Source organism: Canis lupus, chromosome 14 (genome assembly GCF_011100685.1).
Source record: "Canis lupus familiaris isolate Mischka breed German Shepherd chromosome 14, alternate assembly UU_Cfam_GSD_1.0, whole genome shotgun sequence".
NCBI classification, from domain to species: domain Eukaryota; kingdom Metazoa; phylum Chordata; class Mammalia; order Carnivora; family Canidae; genus Canis; species Canis lupus.
The window spans coordinates 45,833,653-45,853,314 of record NC_049235.1 but is presented as its reverse complement, the minus strand read 5'-3'; the positions used below and the strand labels follow the sequence as shown (position 1 = coordinate 45,853,314).

At 45.7% G+C, this 19,662-nt stretch overlaps 1 long non-coding RNA gene across 3 annotated transcripts in view; it reads right to left on the bottom strand.

The window, feature by feature from the left end:
* The window catches only part of LOC106559680, a 57,466-nt gene extending 48,297 nt beyond the window's left edge, over positions 1 to 9,169 (bottom strand). For 2 of the 3 annotated variants that reach the window (XR_005369690.1, XR_005369692.1), the window contains exons 1-3: positions 8,813 to 9,169; positions 8,468 to 8,566; positions 7,386 to 7,468 (exon numbers count right to left, since the gene is read on the bottom strand). This is a non-coding gene — a long non-coding RNA (uncharacterized LOC106559680). The remainder of the gene's footprint in view (positions 1 to 7,385; positions 7,469 to 8,467; positions 8,567 to 8,812) is intronic. The other variant, XR_005369691.1, reaches the window with a different exon arrangement.
* Positions 9,170 to 19,662: the final 10,493 nt, after the last annotated feature.

Below are 19,662 nucleotides of genomic sequence, written 5' to 3'. Positions count from 1 at the left end.
CCTACTTTTCCCTCCGCCTGTGTCTCTTCCTCTCTCTGTGTGTCTCTCATGAATAAATAAATAAAATCTTAAAAAAAAAAAAACACTGAGATTTAGGGAATTGTTTGCTATAGCAGTTAGCATATGCATAACTATATAGCATATGCTATAATGAGTATATCCATTTTTCTTGTTGTTTCTAGAGAAAGAAAAAATAGGCCTTTCTACCTTTTTATAGCTTATTAATATTTACAGAGGAACAAGATTTTTTTTTATAATGCAGGAGAGGTTTTAGAATTATCAAATTCTTAGAACAATGTTTCCCAAAGGGTAATTTTTAGTGATCCAGGAGGTATATGGTAAAGAAGTGGAAAAGAGGGCTTTTTGGCTTCATAAGATAAGGGAATGCAGAATGAGAATAAACAGGTTTCCTTGCTGCAGGACTTCTCAGAGCCTTTAATATAAAGCTGTACACTGTAACACTCCACAAGGGGGCTCTGTGGAACAAATTTGTCTCAGCCAGAAAGACTGAAGATCAAATCTGAGAACAGAACAAGAACTGGCTCCTTTCAGATGTGAGATTTGTATCTCTGAGTCCCTTTAGATGCAGAAATTCTATCCCACTGGAATTCTGCTATAGTGTCAAGTTCCTTCTAAAACTGACCTTTTAATGACTCCTAACTCCCTAGAAGAGGAGCCAATCCAGGGTTGACTGTTCCATCATCTGCCTCGTCATCACGCACCAAACCCATCAGTTTGGGCAGTGCCACTTCCCCAGCTTAAGCAACAGGCCCTTCCCTCTTCTGAGCTCCTGCTACACTATCTGGTACAACTAAAGGGAAGGATGGTAAGGGGCACACCATGAAGGGAAAGAGTGAGGAAAGACAATAGAATGGAAGAAACCAAATGAGGAAAGCAAACTATTGGAGCATGTGCTTAATGATAGTCCAGAGGGGCAAGATGCATTTTTGTCCAAATTCCATATAAGTGCATTAGCAGCCAACTGCCTACAAGCGTCCTGGCAAATAGAGTTGAGATTTGCATAGGTTTCTGAAGGGGAGGCTGTGTGAACTTGCCCTGAATCACATCCAACTGAATGTCGTAATACTGTATGTAGTCTTCAAGCCTCAACATCACCTCCAAGTGTAACACCTGCCTCTGCCTAAAATCCCTAGACTCCATCCCCAAGGGGGATCACAGAGCGCAGATCTCAGCAGACAAGACTGCTTGCGAGATACTTTTAAGACACACGACAAATGCATTTTAGGGTTTTAAGTCTCATTTGGAAGATCGCTAGCACCCATGTCAGGAGAGGTCTCTATCAGCTCCAAACTAGAAGGAATCAATGCCATCCCCAGAAACGAAGCAGAATAAGGCCTGCCACAGGACTGCAAGCCAGCGGTGCTCACTAATGACCCTTACAACTATGCACTAATGGAGTGACAGATGCCACCTGACGTCATAGAAGTCATCTAGCACCCAGGATCCTGGACTGCTCCTTCCTCTACATTCCCAACAGTACCAGCCATACTGGAGCTCAATAGATTCAATAGTCAATAATTCAAAAAGGTGAAGTAGGATGCAATACATGAAATAATCCTTTTATGATCTCCAACTCTAACTGGAGAGCCAACAGTCTCTTTTGTTCACCTTTGCTTTCTTCCCTGTATCTCCTAAGTGTGTTTAATTATTTGCCAGCATCATGGTCATTTGGATACTTTCCTTTTTTTAGAGAGAGTGAGACAGAGAGAGCGATTGTGTGTGAGGAGTTGGGGGAGAAGGGGAGAAAGAGAGAGAATCCCAAGCAGGTTCCACATTCAGCATTGAGCCCAACTCCGGGCCCAAACCCATGACCCTGAGATCACGACCCAAGCCAAAATCAAGAGTTGGATGGATGCCCAACCGACTGAGCCACCCTGGTGCCCCGCCCCCCTCACCGGGGACTTTCTAAAGTTCAATGCCCAGGCCCTTCATTAGACGTTTCAAAATAGAGTCAGAGAAAAGAGCCTGGGAATCTGCATTATGAAAACTCTGCCCAAGAGATGTTTCTGCACACATAGTCTGAAGAATGCTGCTCTGGGGCTTGCACTCCTACCAGTCACCCCTCTCACCGAGAATGAACTGCAGATGTACCCCACGTGCTCACCTGCTTCCCTGAGAACACCAGAGCTGCTCACTGGTACTCTCCCCACCACTTCCACCAAGCCAGTGGGCCCTTGACTCTGATGCTGAATTGTATACCTCCCACTCTTGCCCCAAATCCCACCTCTCCTGCCTCATCCAGAGGATTGCTCCATCACATGTACTTCAACCCACAAATATTGCCAAATGAGCTTCCTGTCCTGCTCTTGCATCCATGAGAACCCTCAGAGCATCCCCATTCTTTGGGATTTTTTTCCTCTTCAAAACCAAATTTGCTAAGCCTACTGCCTGCACCTGTTCTCTCATTCTCTACCTCCTACTCTTTAATCTTCCACCATCAGACTTCTCCCCACACCACTTAACTGAATCAAATCTGCAGCACTTGTCATGAAAATAATGATATATTACACCCAAAGGGTACTTTACAGCTAATAAAATACTTTCACACACATTTTGCTATTTGAACTTCATGACCCATGAAAAAAAGTATGTCATATCTCAGAGATTCCACCTTCCCAATTTTTCCCAATTTTTGCCATATCTACTTACCCTAGATTACTATCTACTTAGTGTTTTTCTTAAAATAACTCACATATTTTAACTTATTTTGAAAGAATAATGTATGTAAGTGAAGAATCAATATCATTTGTCATAAATAAGAGGAATCAGTATAAAGAAATTCTGTGAAAACAAATAGTGCGATTAAATTTTAAAGTTAAAGTGACTCTGACCTGTGGGACAATAATCAAAGGTAGATTTCTGAGTTCCTGGGAAAAGTCAGCTCTCTGGCTTCCCCACCACTCACCCAGGGAGTAGGAAGCTTCAGCCCGACTGAACTTCCTCATGGCTTATCTGGGTTCACAGAGGCCTGGCTCACTTGCAAATGGTCAATATCAACCCTTTCTGCCCCCCAAATATCAGATCTTTTCCAGAACCTAGACCCAGACACTGCTTCCCAACCACTGTGAAGCCCATGAGGAAGAAGCACCACACCTGTTCTCTCATAAGGATCTCAGCAGATCCCAGGGCCTCACATCCAGTTGCCCACAGGTTTCTGTCATAGCCCCAGGAGAGGCAAACAATAGGGGTCAAAGGTCCCCTTCAGGTGGCCATGTTTTTAGCATTCCTTCTATAATTCTATCTGGAAACCATCACTTGCTAAGGCTTTGAGCCCAAAAACCATTCACACCTTGTTTTAAAATGAGATCATCACAGGGCACTTGGGTGGCACAGTTGGTTGAGCATCCAACTCTTGGTTTTTGCTCAGGTCTGATCTCGGGGTCTTGAGATCAAGGCCCCCAGGTCGGGCTCCAAGTTCAGTGAGAAGTCTGCTTGAGATTCCCTCTCTCTTTCTCCCTCTACCCCTCCCTACTGCACTTTCTCACTCACTGAAATAAATAAGTCTTTAAAAACGAGGTCATTACATATATTACAATGACCATTATGAAAACAAATAGATAACAAGCACTGGTGTGGATGTGGAAAAATCAAAACTCTTGTGCATCATTATTGGGAATATAAAGTGGTGTCGCCACTGTGGAAAGCAATATGGTGGTTCCCCCAAAAAATTAAGCATAGAATTGCCATGTGATCCAGCAATTCCTCTACACAAAGAATGGCAACATTATTCACAAGTCAAAAGGTGGTAACAATCCAATGTCCATCAACAGATGGAATATTATTTGGCCTTAATAAAGAATGAAATGCAGACACATGCAACAACATAGTTGAACCTTAAAGATATTATGTGTACTGAAATAAGCTAGTCACAAAAGAACAGATACTGTATGGTTCCACTTACATGAGATACCTAGAGTAGTCACACTCATAAAGACAGAACGTAGAAGGATGGTCACCAGGGGCTTCAGGGAGGGAGAAACGAGAAGTTATTTTTCAGGTATAGAGTTTCAGTATAGGATGATGCAAAGTCCCAGAGATGGATAGTAATGGCGTTTGCACAGCAATGTGAATGTATTTAATGCCACTGAACTTTACACTTAAAAATGGTTAAAATGGTAGGTTTTCTGTTATACATATTTTACCATGATTTTTTAAAAAATGAAATCAGTGGTTACATGTTAAAAAGGTGTTAAAGTAAGATTAGCGCTGAATCAAGACTTTCTACTTGACCAAATCAAAACTGAAATTGAACTGGAGAGCAGATAACTTTCCCACCATGTGATTCAATATTATCGAAGGTCACATTCCAGCATCTCCAAAACCACCAGTAAAATGTTTACCAAGTTTTGAGAAAACACTCTAATAATATCTTAGATACTCGATACACAGATAAGGACACTGAATCCCAGACACAATAGATATAGTGAGTTCCCCCAAGGTCACACAGAGTAAATGGCTTGATCTAGGTTGTTCTAATTCCTGATTTAGTGTCAGCCCCATTAACTACTAGCGTTCCTTCCCACCCCACTCCCTTTTCCACTGAATACTTTCTGCTCTCCTCCTACCCCTTTTTCTTTATCTATGTTGTGATTAAAAGCAATTAATAGACTTTATATTTTAGAGCAGTTTTAGGTTTATAGAAAAATGAGCAGAAAGTACAGAGAATTCCTGGATGCCACCCCCTCTGCCCAGCTTCCCTCATTATTAACATTTGCATTAGTGTAGTTCATTTGTTATCATTGATAAGCTAATATTGATACAATGTTATTAACTAAGGTCCCTAGTTTACATTAGGGTTTACTCTGTCTCATACATTCTGTTGGTTTTGGAAAATGTATGATGACCATTACAGAATCATACTGAATAGTTTTACTACCCTAAAAACCCTCTGTTTGTTTCTCTTTTTTCACCCAAGTCAATCAATTCTCCAAAGTTTCGATGATCCTGACCGGTTTCTCTTTGTATGCTATTCTCTCCCTTGGGGGATCATTTTCACCCCCACATTTTCAGGGACCACTTCCACCCTGACAACTCCCTAAGTTAAACTCCTGCTGGCTTGCTGCACATCTCCACTGGGATGTCAGAAGCAAGCCAGCTGGGTACTCAGCCCCCAGCCCCTGACCACCTATTTCTCTTAATGACAAGGCACCCTCCTAGTCACCTCATCACCCTGGAATCAACTTTGACTCTTCCTTCCTTATCCTTTGAGGCAGAGGCCTTAAGGAGAGGGGGGAGGGCACCCTGTGACAGGTTGGAGTCATGTTCGTGATGAGCTTAGACTCTCTGGCTGCAGGAATCTGTCTTCAAGTCCTCTGACCCATGCAAGGTGAATGGCAAAAATAATGACCTGGTGAGCTAGCAGCCATTTTCACAGAAGTGCTTCTTTGTAGTCACCTAGCCAAGACCTCTCCCTTTCTTTTCACATCAAACAGGTCTTCCCCTCTCTAGCCCCCACCGCCATTGCCTTTGATGTCTTTCTTCTCTAACCGAGGTCTTGGTGCTGGTGGGAAAGAAAGTCAGGGTGAGACCAGATTCACTGATCACCAATAGAGTGGTGGAGCTTATTCTCTGAGGTCAAAGCTCAAAGAATCCATTTAAAGTTTCTTCTACATATAAATTCATCAGCTTAATAAAAATGTACTGTACAATGCTAACTATAGCTCAATGTTTGCCCTCAAGGAGTTCATTGAAGAGTTGAGGAGAAGCCTAGGCAAATAAGTAATGAAAATTAAGTGTGACGTGAATAGTAATAGAAATTTTGCAAGTTTTTTTTAAAAAGAAATTTTACAAGTTTAGAAAAAGACAAAGGGGTATATTGGATAGAATTGTGGCCAGGTGCATGTAACAAGAAACTGACAACAGTGACATAAGCAAATCAGGGTCATTTTTCTCAAGTAACAAGTGCAGAGGTTAAGTAGTCTAGGGCAGGTATAGAAGCTCCTTGAAGCCGTCAGGGACCAAACTCTTTTTATCATTCGCCTCTGCCATTCCTCATTTGCCACTTTCATCAGCTTGCTTGCAAAATGACTGCTTGCGTATCCAGACATCAAATGTGAGTTTGGGAAAGGAAGAACAGATAAAGGTGAAAAGGTATGCACCAGGTGAGACTGTCCCTTTTGACCAAGAAATAAGAGCTTTCCTGGAAGCTCCACCCAATAAAACATAAGCTTCACATATATTTCATTGGCTTGAATGGTGTCCCAGGGCTACCTTAGGTGAAAGTGAGCCCGGGAATTCCAGATTGTAAGGTGGGTGCATTGCTACACTGAAGAAAATGTAAGGTCAGTAAAAATGAAGATCTGGGACAAGCCAATCATCATATTGTGCAGATACTCCATCAGCTCTGTGAAGAGGTCTACGTGGTGAGGAATTGGGGCATTATGCCAACAACTAGCATTATTATCCCAGCCATGCAAATGAGTCGTTTTAGTGCTAGTGCACCAGCACCAGCCAAGCCTTCAGATAAGTGCAGCCCAACTGTAACCTGACTTCAGCCTCTTGAGAGACCCTTAGCCACAACCACCCAGCTCAACCACTCCTGAATCACTAACTCTCAGAAACAGTGTGACATCTTAAGTGATGATTATTGTTTTAAATGAGTTTGGGGGCAATTCATTATGCAACAATGGATAACTAATATGGAAAATAAGAAAGAAGAGACGAGGGAAGATGGATTGAGCAACTAGCTATGCAAGTGGGGGACCTCTTTTAGGTAGAGAGAATACATGTAGAGCTCACCAAGCCAACACAGTGTGGTCATGGGAGTTGGAAGGAACACCACCACCTCTATCTTGCTTCCATCTATTGCTGGCATGATAAGGGTGGGGTGCTGGGGGAGATAAACATGAAGAAGCAGGAAATAAATGCAAGGGCTGGATCATAAGGGTCTCCAAATTCTTCTCAGGAATCTTAACAGTCAAGTGAGAGCCATTGAAGGTTTTTAGGAGGGGAGAGTCATGGTAAGATTATATTTTAAAAAGATCACCCTAACAGCAGTGAGGAACACAAACAAGACACAGACATTCTGGAACACTTAAAAAGAAGATTCTGTTAGATGTTCAATATTTGGCAACTATATGGCATTTAGGTACTTTCCGTTTTGCAGAGATCATGCACTATTTCCACAGGGCCTAAAAATAACAGAGTATTTAGCATCTTTATATCCAAAATACAAGCAGGGGACAATGGGCAGAGTACACCTGCCTGGGTTCTGGACTTAGACTCAGGCCTGAATCATACCCGTGACTTAGGCAGCACCTCACCATGGGTGACCCTCTAAGCCTCATAGTCCTTGCCTCCAAAATGAGCCTCAGAGCTATGTAAAGACCCAGCAAAATGCCTGGCACATGAAAGAGTGTACTTACTATTCTTCTGTTGATTTTACCTTCAAAAATGGTTCTTGAGTGAGATGGATTGGGCAGAGTGATCCATTTTCCAGATGGGGAAACTGAAACAAAGATGATTTATGGTGTACAGAAGATTTAGGACTTGAATCTGGATGCCTGGGTTGTCAATCCAATGCTACTCTACTCAGCATGACACACAGCCAAGTAATCACACTGTCACTTCTTTTTGGGTGGTAAGAATAAGAGTCGAGAAATATTAATGAAAGATGAAATGAATAGCCAAAATAAGAGCAAAGGATTATTCCCACAAATAATGATCTTCAGTCTTCTCTCTCCTGCTTCCAACTTACAAATCTCCAATCCAATTTACATTATTCTTTGCTTTTATTCATAATGTGCCATAAGGTAGCAGATAGAAAATGACATAATTTTCAGAGAATTATGTCCTTTTACTCCCATAACTGTTGAGGGACAAGAAGAAATCAGCACTTGGTTTTGTCACATATGTTACAGGTACATCATTTTAATTTAGAAGAAATCAAGGACAGAGCGTGTGCTGGTTATTGGGTACTTAAAAAGGTACCTAAGCCAAATCTCAGCCTGAAGGAGTCTAGTATTAGTGGGAAAGTCAGACCTTGAGCAAATACCTATCATGCCAGATGATAAGCCCTACCCTAGAGGGATAAACACCCTGCCCTGAGGAGCATGGACAAGGGAACACTTCAGGCCATTCAGAGTAGTGGTAAGGAGGATAGATGGCCCCCAAAGTCATAATGAGGGCACACCTGAGTTAGGTTTTTGAAGAATGAGTGGAAACTCACCAGAAAGATAGGCATTTGGGCCAAAGGGAGTTAGCAAGAGTAATGTTCAGGGGGTTAGATATGAAAATGGTTTGGGAAACATCAAGTATTTTGGTGCTGCCAGAGGAAAGGGTGTATAAGCAGAGAGTAGCATGCGATGAAGCTGGGAACAAAGGCCCTCACTAGGGAGGTGAGGCTTAGTTTTGAAGGCAACAGGGAGCACCTGGAATGTCTGCAAACATGCTCAGCTATTGGACTTTGGAAGAGGCACCCACTACGGGCTCCTCTTTGACCACTCACCTGGTCCTACAGTAGTGGGGCTCTTCACACAGCAGGATCCCGGGGAGAATGCGAGTATCCATTTTATAGGAGACTGAGTCTGTCCTTCCTGTGAGCCCACTGGAGTCACAAATGAGAAATAATGTGAGTAAATTACATCAAAAGACATTTAATCTGGGCCAAATCCATTTGGTCATGAGGGTGATTTATCAAGAAAGCAAACCCATTGCCAAGATAAAGGAGGAGAAGCCTCCAGAGTTGATTTATGCTTGCCAGCAGAACATGAATGTCACCGCGTTTCACTGCTCCCTGGCCACTTGAATGCCCCCCAACCCCTACGCAGGACTACTTGGAAGCAAACAGCACCTTTCAGACCATGGCACCACACAAGCAACACCAACTAAGCAGAAAGGCTTTGGGGTCCCCCAAAGTTGTCGCAAGTCTCCCCTCCATCCTGGGCTCCAATGATGCAACTGCAGCCCTCACGGTGGCCTCGTCTGGGGGCCAACCAGGGTGCTCCACGGAGACACCAGGCGCCACTAGGACTGAAGAAATTATTTATCACCTGTAGCTTATAGGGTTGCAGGAGGAGGAAAACCTAGAAAACTCCAAGGGTCCCATGGTTCAAGGAACACCCTGCCCAAATATTATTCTGCGCCAGGCGTTTACTGCCCTTCTCAGCGGTGCTCTGGATTCTGGCTCTGGGGTGTTGCCATGCCCCGTGGGAGGAAGCCCCTGCCATCCCCGCCACCCCACCCAGCCCTCTCAGGTGACATCGGACCCAGCCAAGGAGCATACCATTCTAACTGGCAACGGCCGCCTCACTACCCACGAGACACATAAGTATCTCGGGGCCAGGACCTCACGCTGTTTTGTAACATAAGCACTTTCCACGCAGGGTGCAGAAGTCAAGGAGGGTCTGATTGTGGACTCCAAATAGTCCCTATCGCAGTGTTATTGTAGCCTCCCCTTCTTCCTCCTGATTACTCCACTCAACATAATCTGCAGCATTCAGCGATAAAGCTGCTGGCACTCAATTTATAGGCAAACAATTCCAGTCTCTTTTCAGCCACTTATCTTTTCCAGCAGTCAAAGAAAAACTATATATAGTGTCTCTCTGGCGTCTAATTCTCTCTCCCCTTTCTTTCTTTCTTTTTTTTTTTTAGACCCAGGGAGACATCAAGGTTTCACGTGGGATAAAAAAGCAGAATCTAGCTTCCTCCCAGCATACAACAAACAGCTGTGTACCAGGGCAGGGCAGACTGTGCGATGAGCTCAACACACAAACTCAAGTGTGATCAAAGCAGAACCAATGTTAGCAAATGAAACAACAATAATAGCAATTAAAAATAGTAGTCCTTGGGATGCCTGGGTGGCTCCGCGGTGGAGTGTCTACCTTTGGCTCAGGGCTGATCCCAGGGTCCTGGGATTGAGTCTGCATCAGGCTCCCCGCAGGAGGCCTGCTTCCCCCTCTGCCTATGTCTCTGCCTCTCTCTGTGTCTCTCATGAATAAGTAAATAAAATCTTTTTTAAAAAGTCTACCTATTTATTTGAGAGAGAGAGAGAGAGAGAGGTAGAGAGAGGATGAGCAGGGAAGAGAGAGAGAAGCAGGCTTCCCATGAGCAGGGAGCCCAACGTGGGGCTCAATCCAGGACTCTGGGATCATGACCTGAGCCAAAGGCAGATGTTCAACCACTGAGCCCCCAGGCACCCCTGCTTCTTCCATTTAAAACCCAAGAATCAAGGTCACCTGTCTGGCTCTGTCCGTGGAGCATACAACTCTTGATCTTGGGATTGTGAGTTCAAGCCCCATAGGAGGTGTAGAGGTCCTGGGATCGAGTTTGGCATCAGGCTTCCTGCAAGAAGCCTGCTTCTCCCTCTGCCTAAGTCTCTGCCTCTCTCTGTCCCTCATGAATGAATAAATAAAATCTTTAAAAAATAAACAAATAAAAATAGTAGTCCTTTATAAAAACACCACTTCTTCACAGGGCTTGATGTCATGGTAATGGCATGGGAAGTCTGTGCAGTATTTTATTCATTGAGCATTTTAAAAACATCTTATCATATTCCCATAACAATCCTAGAAAGCAGACAGAGATGAGAAGTAGCCTCATTCTTAGATGAGAAAATAGAGCCAGTAAATCTGCTTGCCAATGGTCCTCACACTGCTCAGCAGTAAAGAGAGGGATAAAACGGGCAGGCTTCTGATATTTAATCCACTGCTTTTCTCATTCACTCTTTTGTAGTTTTGTCCACCTTAGCCTAACTCGGTTGTACCCACACTCAGTTACATGCTCACATGCACACCTAACTCCAAGTACTCAGGCTGGAGAAGTCAGGAAAAGTGGTCAAAACTTCTCTCTGTGCCAACATTTATAATATTCTCTATCTCCAATGTAGAGGCAGTTAATCACTGCTAACAACGTACTCTTAGCACTGCAGAAGGAAAGCTAGAATTGATTGGAAGTCAGCAAAAGAAACCTTCAGTCAGTTGAATATTTTCTGCTCTCTACTTTTAGAGAAAAATAGAAAATCCCCAGAAAACAAGCAGAGAAATGAGGCTTTTTCAAGGTTATGCCCCAGGTTACTCAGCTTCATTCCCAAGGCTGCATCTTTAGTCCTGTAACCTATGAGCAGAAAGTAAGCATCCCATTGGCCACCCCTTCACCTACTGAAACAGCAAAGAGATACGTAGTTTAGGCAAAATAGCATCAAGAATTGAAAACCAAAAGAAGTTTCACTTATGGCAAATTAAAAGAATAAAACTCCCCATTTCCCAAATGTTACAGGTGATCAAGGTTTTCCTCTGCAGGACTTCAGAAAGTTTTTACAAAACTTCTTGGAACAAAATGCAAAAATCACTCATTACAGAAAAGCACCTGCCTATTATTTTTAAATGTGTTTTTAAAGACTAGACTCACTCTTCCCAAATTTCAGATCAAATTCTACCAGAAATGCTAAGATGACAAAATGTTTCATCCCCCATCATTAGTCCTGGACCTATTTGTTTCTAACAAGACTTTCTAACAGCAGCACTTCATGAACAAGGATTGTACTGGAAATCCTGTGTGATATAGGTCCGGGAAAAAGGGGGTTCAGACAAATTGTGGGATAAAATCCAGACATATGAGGTGCTCAACAAGTGTGTGTCAGATGGAGGACAGAGCCACATACGATTCAAGAGTAAGGAAAGCTATTTTGACCCAAAACAGAAAGAGAGAACTGGGGCCCAGACAGAAAGATCTTAGTCCTCGTGAAAGAGAGAAGCTAAGAGGAGCTGGTCCTTGGAGCAGACGACGCAGGCCCTGCTCTGTTTTTTTTTTTTTTTATGAATTTTTTAAAATTTTTTATTTATTTATGATAGGCACACAGTGAGAGAGAGAGGGGCAGAGACACAGGCAGAGGGAGAAGCAGGCTCCATGCACCAGGAGTCCGACGTGGGATTCGATCCCAGGTCTCCAGGATCACGCCCTGGGCCAAAGGTAGGCACTAAACCGCTGCGCCACCCAGGGATCCCGGCCCTGCTCTGTTCTTGAGGAGCTCCTAGTCTAATGGAATGGACCACCAAGCTGACAAGCACCATGCACGTGAACAAAGGATGATCAGGCTCAGGAGGGGTTGTGAGTCTATCTGATAGTGTAGTTCAGGAAGGGTGACCCCCCCCGCCCAACCAGAGTGGAGACTTGCAGGATTTTCTAGTTAGAGAGTAGCTCAAACAAAGATTATTGAAAGGTGGCCCCCAAAAGTACATTCCCATCCTAGTCCCAGCAACCTGCAAACGCAGCCTTATTTGGCAAAGATCTCAGTGAGTTAAGGATCTCAAGATGAGGTCATCCTGAAAGATCTGAGTGGGTCCCAAACCCATTGACAAGAGTCACACAGAGGAGAGACGCACAGAGAGAAGAGAGGGCCACTTGAAGAGGGAAGTAAAGATGGGAGGGATGCAGCCACAGCTGAGGAACCCCTGAAATCACACGAAACTGGAAGAGGCAGGGAAGGATTCTCTCCTAGAGCCTCTGAAGGGAGTGTAGTCCTGCTGACATCTGATTTTGAATTTTTGGCCTCCAGAACAGTAAGGGAATAAATTTCTGGTTTTCTTAGGCCACTAACTTTGCACTAATGTGTGTGGCAGCCACAGACAACGAATGCAGAGGTGTGAGAGGAAGGCTGGTCCCGGGCCTGGGTGCCCCACTCTGCTGTCTGTGGCTGGGGCAGGCCCCTGTAGGCTGCATTTCCCAGACTCCTGTGCTTTTCCAGTGGGTTCAGCCAACAGGAGGCACTTGGCAGGGGACGGAGGCTGGGAAGAAGGGAGCAACCAGAGTATCTCTTCCTTCTCCCTCAGCCTCCAGAGGTACACCTCTGGCAGCAGCTGTGTCTCTGCCTTGGCTCCCACACCCACCAAATAGGAGGATCTCTCTGATTCCACATCTCCCTGCGTGATCCCAGCCCTTGGTTCTAACTAAGTCACAATAGTTTCCAGAAAACACGAGTCCTGTATGATTTGAGTACAGGCTGTTTGCTGGGAAGGGAGGGAGACAGGCCTGGAGCAGCAGGCTGCACCAGATGTCTGGGCTAGTCCTTATGCACAGAAGCCAGCCAGGTACCAACAGTAGAGCCCTGAGACTCCTCTAACAAAGCAAAATCTCAACAGAAGTCACAATCCCGTTCCCCCAACTTGACATCCACTGGTACCCAGCTTAGTTACCGTGAAGTCTCCAGACAGCCCCTGGCAGGGGACTGCACTGCCTTGGTAGGGCTGCCATAACGAGGTGGCTTTAACAGAAGAAATTTACTTTCTCACAGTTCCGGAAGCTAGAGGTCTGAGACCAAAGCACTGGCTGGATTGGTTTCTTCTGAGGCTTCTCTTCTTGGATTGTAGGTGGCTTCACCAACCTGTGTCTTCACATGGTCTTCTCTCTATCTTTCCATGGCCAAATTTCATCCTTTTACGGATACCCATCATATTAAATTAGGGTCCACCCTAATGACCTCATTCAACTTAATTATCCCTGTAAAGACTCTGTCTCCAAATAGTCACATTCTGAGGTAGTTGTGGTTAGGGACGTCAACACATGAATGTGGGGGAAACACAAACCAGTCCATAGCAGGGACTTGCGGATCCATGGCAGAGAGAGAGAGCGAGAATCATGCCATCATGCCCAATGGGAAGCAGATGTAGCCAGCAGGTCTTCAGTAAGAAACAAAGGTGCCGGGTGAACTTAGGGGTACCTGGTAGAAATTGTAAGGTGCTCGACAGGTGCCAGCAGCCCTGCCCGGTAGAAGAGGCCAGAGCAGGGGAAAGAAGGGAAAAGGAAGAGGCCTTGCACGATGGAACCTTATGGACAGCTGGACTAGCTTCTGAGAGCACGTGAGAAGCCAGTGAGGGCTTCCAGAAAGCTGGAGTTGAGATTCCAGGGGCCGGTAAGGACAAGAGTGAGCAAAAGAAAGTTGTGCATCATTAACAGGATTTTTTTTTTTTTTTTTTGGTACCCACAGGTTGATAAAGTCAACAAGGTACAATCTGTGCATTTTGAAAGGGATAAAGTTCTTGCTGCCACCGCACCCTCCCCACCAGGATACAAACATGCACACACGTCCTTTAAACAACATCCCTGCGGAGGTAAAAACAAGAAAGCAGGGCCCGCGAACCTTCGCTGCAAGGGGAGGCAAAATCAGAGGGAGGCAGCGGGAATGTGACTGCAGCCGGTTCAGGGCCAGGGCCACGTGCAGACGCGCCGCAGCCCTAGGACCCTAAGCCTGTGTCCAGGGGACCCATATACGCGGGCTTTTGCAGATGGGACGCAATTTATTAATATGAGACTCCGCAGGGTGCGTAGCAATAAATTGTAATTCGTGAAATTTATAAACTGAGATAGCACTAGTGAGGGTCCTGTGGATTGTAATTCTCTCAACCTGACAAATGACCTGCTCGGAGCAGCGACAGCGACAGCGGGGTGAGAAATAAATCAGCCGGCTGAACCGGGTAGGAAAGCAGTTTTATGGGTCTACGGGATCTTGAGAAAGGTTGATTAAGTCAGATCTGGAACCCCCGCACAGTTGTTTTACAAGCGGCTCTATCCTGGGGACCCCCCAGGCCTCCCCATATTACCACAATCTCCCAGGAAAAACGGGAAATGAGTTATACGGTGTTTGGGGTAGGAAACAAAAATATAGTTCTTTATGGTGTTGGGAAGAGGTGGGTCTGACCATTCAGGGGGCCTTCTGTGTTTCCAAGGGCTATATGAGAAGAAGACTTTATGGGAGGTTTTCCACAACATCGAGAACCTTCAGCCATGGGGCCCTTGGTGTGAATGCAGTTGGAATAAGTAGCAGTCATCGGAGGCTGGCCTCTGGACTCACAGGGTATGGACTGTACTCAGCAAGACTAGAAAAAAAAAAGTGCATGGTTAGAAGCATTTAAATCAGAGACACTAGAACATACTGCTTTTAATTGCCTTTGTGTCCTAAGGAACCTGTGTGCTCTCAAATAACTAATGTGCTAGTGACAATTCAGTTCATGAAACAGGTCCCCCGAAGACTCCATTCTAGGAAGTGGTTCGGTTTCAGCAAATGGTCACATGTATTCTAAACTGTAGCCTTCAAATTCAAAATGTCACGTATTCGAGACTCATATTCCCTCTAGTTGATCTGAATTACCAGACAGGAACTATTTAATTCGGAAGGTTAGTTGCTAGAAACAGCAGGAGAGAGGCAGTGGAGCCAACACTGGTTAGCCGTCCATGTGCCAGGTGGTTTGCTCAGGCTCTCACGACCTTCGAGAAGCTATGATCATCTCCTTTTAGACAGAGCGAGACTCCAAGAACAACTGAAAAAGGCAGGAATTAACTAACAACGAAGTTCACACCTTTTCCTTTCAAAGTTGAGAACCCTGGAATGTTCCAGTTGCAAGAATTCTCTCTTTGTCACCCATCCTCTCTTTCTCCCTACAGATGCAGCCCTAACCCGGCCCCAGACCTAGATTACCGCCTCCCTTATTCTTAACCACCTCCAGAGAAGCAGCAATCACCTCCTCCTTGGGGCAAGAGGCCCAGGAATTGCCATGCTAAGGAATTGCCTGGGTGGCTCAGCGGTTGAGCACCTGGCTTCTGCTCAGGTTGTGATCCTGGGGTCCTGGGATCGAGTCTCCCATCGGGCTCCCCTCAGAGAGCCTGCTTCTCCCTCTGCCTGTGTCTCTGCCTCTCTCCGTGTCTCTCATGAATGAATAAATAAGTAAATCTTTTTAAAAAAGAAAAAGGAATTGCCACACTTGCACAGAGAGGGGAGGTGTTAGGGGCAATGCCTCCACATGCCCCATTTGAGGTAGAGGCCTCGAGGCCCTGCGAGTGCTCAGTGTCAGGAGCTGGTTGCCCTAAGACTGTGAAAAAGCAGGTCACAGTGGTGTTGCGGGACAGACCCCAACAATTTGTTGCAGCCGCAGGAAGCTTCTAAAATGTCCTTCACAGAAGCTCTGGCTCCACCAGGAGCGGCAGCGTGTTCGTGTGGCTGCAGGGCGCTGGCAGGCCCTATGCTATCCCGGCTCCCACCGTCGGGCAGAAAATCAGCCGAGCAATGAAATCTGACTTCAAACACACAGATCCTGGGACGTCCACTTCCCGAACACACACTTCCTAATGTTGTGGGAAGTCTGGGCTGATCACCAAGGGCGCAGCCCCCTGAGGGGAAGCCGGGAGGTAGACCACTGTCTCGGGCATCGTTGCTCTGGTGAAAAGACTTTGACGTCCCCTGACTTTCCTCCTCGCTCCCTACTCACCCCAGGCTTGTGGCCAGGAGATCCTAAGTCAGTATTCTCTAACCATCCCAGTGGACTCATTCCCAAACACCTCCACCATCATGTCAGCCCCCACCCCCAGCTCCAGATCTTTCTTGCTTCCTCTTAAAGGCCTAGAGCAGTGTTTGAATGAAGACACAGATGCCCTGGGGTTCCTATTAAAGTGCTGACTGTGATCTCCTAAGTCTGGGGTGGGCCCCGGACTCTGCACTTCTAGCAAGCTCTCTGGTGACTAGGATGCTTGCTCTTTGGACCATACTGTGAGTGAGCAAAGACCAATACCACAGATCCCAGATGCCTAAGCTGGGTGTTAAATACTTCAGGCCGCCTCCTTCCACCTTCCACTACCTTTCTAACCCCCTTTATGTCCTCCTCAGCAGCTCTCTTCTGCTCCAGGCAGATGCCACCTAACCCTCAGGACACCTTGAGGTCAACCCACTGTAGGGTTCCAGGCCTTCCATTTCCCTTGCCAGCAAAGTGTGCATGCTTCTCCTTGCTGTTCTAATCTTTCTCCCATGCAACCCTAGCCTTCCCATAAGGACCATTGTCTTCCTAACAGGAAGAGCTGCTTTCCAGGGTTGGTACACAGGGAGCAAGCCGTGCTCTCTCAGGAAGTGTCAAAACCAGGGATTGTTTGGGAGACAAAGACCTGGACCAACACCCTCTGTATGAAGCAAGCCCAGAAAACTGCCTGGGCTGACCCATCATTCTCCAACTGGCAGCCCTGCTCCATGACGGTCATTTTGGAAGGGGCAGAGCTCAGCTATGGTCAAACTACCTAGGGACCCACGTGCTTCATGCAGTGAACGGATGGATACCTGTCAGAGCATCCAGCTGACATAGGTAGAGTTGAATGTTCCTGCCTCACAAATACCAGCCAATGAAAAGTAGATCAGGGATTTTCTATAAAAACACTTTCTACTGTCTGATATGTAGTTGGGAAAAGAACTCTTAGCCATCCTTTGTTTCGATTTAAATATTCAAAAGCCCCTATGCTGACATAGCCCCCTAAGAAAGGCTATCTGAGGCACTCCTTAATTTTCCTTTTTTTGCTCCCAAACAGTGAAACTCCAGCCAAGATTTTCTGGTTATGGAACCTCTTCTGATCCTGATATCTCACTGGCTGTGGAAATTATTGAGAACTGGAATGAAAATTTCCATCTTATCTGCCCTCTGTTATTTGGCAGGGAAGGGCGTTATAGTTTGCAGTAGGGCTTGGGGTGGGGGGGTCTAGCCTTGCAGAGACTGTGGTGGGTTCTCTCTTCCCCAGCTTTGCTGTCAGTTGTTTTGAGGGAAATGGGTAACCGGATCTTAGAATCCCTGGATGTGACGAGATAACATTGACTATAGGCAATTCTATTTACTGATAAAAATAATATATAGTTTTCAAATAGTCCCATAATGAGTCACTTCTAAATAGTCAGAAATACGTTTCCTGCAATTCTTCTTTGAGACTAGAACTAATAGTTTTATAAAATTACTCCCCTCACTAAGATAGTCTATTGAATGCGCATAGAAGTAGCAACGTGATCTTAAACTTGTCATAACCTAGACTTTGGGGGCCCAGCAGATATGAATCAAAGTCCAGAGCGTATTCTCTCACAAGAAATATGTTCTACTTCTAGCTCCTCTTCCTGAAAGTAACAAAAAAATAGCAAAAGAACAAGAATTAGACGAAATCTATCAGCAGGTTTCCAGATTGCCAGCTCACTGCCAAAAGGCAAACATCCCAAGCTACTGATGGATGTAGCTGAAGCCTAGTCTCAACTCATGAGCGAAACTGGGGATTCTAGAAGAAAAAGTGAAGTAGACTTGAAAGCCTCATCTTGCTCTGCCCCTCAGCTCTGTAACTTTGCATCAGTCTTTTAAACCATCTGAACCTCAGTCTCCTTGCCTGGAGAATGGGGTCACAACTGCCCCACCTATCTATCTCGCAGAGTGGCTCTGTCAAATCAGATCATCCCCGGGCAAGCGCCTTCTTCATCTACCAGGATGTTAATGCCATGTGGCTGGCAGACAGTCTCTTCTGCTGGGTCTCGGGCTTCACAGAGGAGTCTTCTTCCTCTACTGCCCACCTAGCCCTCCCCCCGTGCCCTGCTGACCTTCATACGGGTAGAAGTAGAGGGAAGTGACGGGTATTTTAGAGCCAACTGAATCCTATCCAGTTTCACATGTGATTCTTTAAATCTCTCTCTTCCCTTTGCCTTCCTGAGTCCCCAGACAAAGTCTCCAGTCCTATCTTGTTACCTTACTCAGTAACAGAAGCTGATTAATTCTAGTTAGCCTGGACAACCTATCTTTCCCCCAGGCCCGGGAAGCGGAGGCTATCATTGTTCCTAAAGGCCCTCTGCAGGGAGATTACTGGTTATCTTCACCAAAAGATGCAAAAGGGGACTGAAAAGAATTCTAGGGCCTCTTCCAGAATGAGACAGGGCTAGAGACCTGTGTTCCCAGGCAGCAAGGCTCCACCTCCCTGAGAGCCCTCTAGGGAGATGGCAGGGCTTCAGGGAGAAGCTACAGCCATGGCAAAGCTTTGCCAAGAGAAGGTAGAGCCACGGGCCTCCGAGGATGATGAGGCAAATGAAATACACCCCAGGTCACCCATGTGGGCCATAGAGCGGAGGGCCGTCCGTGAATGTGCGGGGGGACGCTCACAGGAACCAAGGGGAAGGGGGCATTCCAGAAAGGCCCGAGACTGGATTTCCCACCAGCCTGGCAGGATGGCTGCAATAGCATATCAAATGTGATTTAAAGTAATAAGAGAAATGTGACATTTCTTATGTCTGATCATGTGGCATAGAATTCACATGCCTGTTGTTCTTTCTGGGACATTCTGGCCCATAGCTCTGCTTTCTTTGGATGCTCCAGAGTTCGGGGGAAACGGTTTTAAAGATCAGCGTAAGCTCTTTCTGAAGTTACCTTCCGCTCCCACCCCCAGTGAGAATTTACCCAGGGAAATGCCAGGCCAGCAAGTATTTCCTTCATAACCCGAAACTCCAGCCCTGAGTGGCCTGCCTCCCCTTCACGCACATGTATTTCTCGGCAAACCTTTAGGGGCAGAGAAAGTTTTATCTTTCTTACATCCCAAACGTTACAGACAAGAAACACATCAAGAAACAAATACAAAACATTAGGACCGGGGGATCCCTGGGTGGCTCAGCAGTTGAGTGTCTTCTGCCTTTGGCCCAGGGCGTGATCCTGGAGACCCAGGATCGAGTCCCGCATCGGGCTCCCTGCATGGAGCCTGCTTCTCCCTCTGCCTGTGTCTGTGCCTCTCTCTCTCTCTCTCTCTCATGAATAAATAAATAAAATCCTTAAAAAAAAAAAAAAAAAAAAACCTCAAAACATTAGGACCAGCAAGCACTGTCCATGGTTCCCAGGCAGGGACAGATGCAGTGGTGAACTGCTACCAACTAAACTCACAATT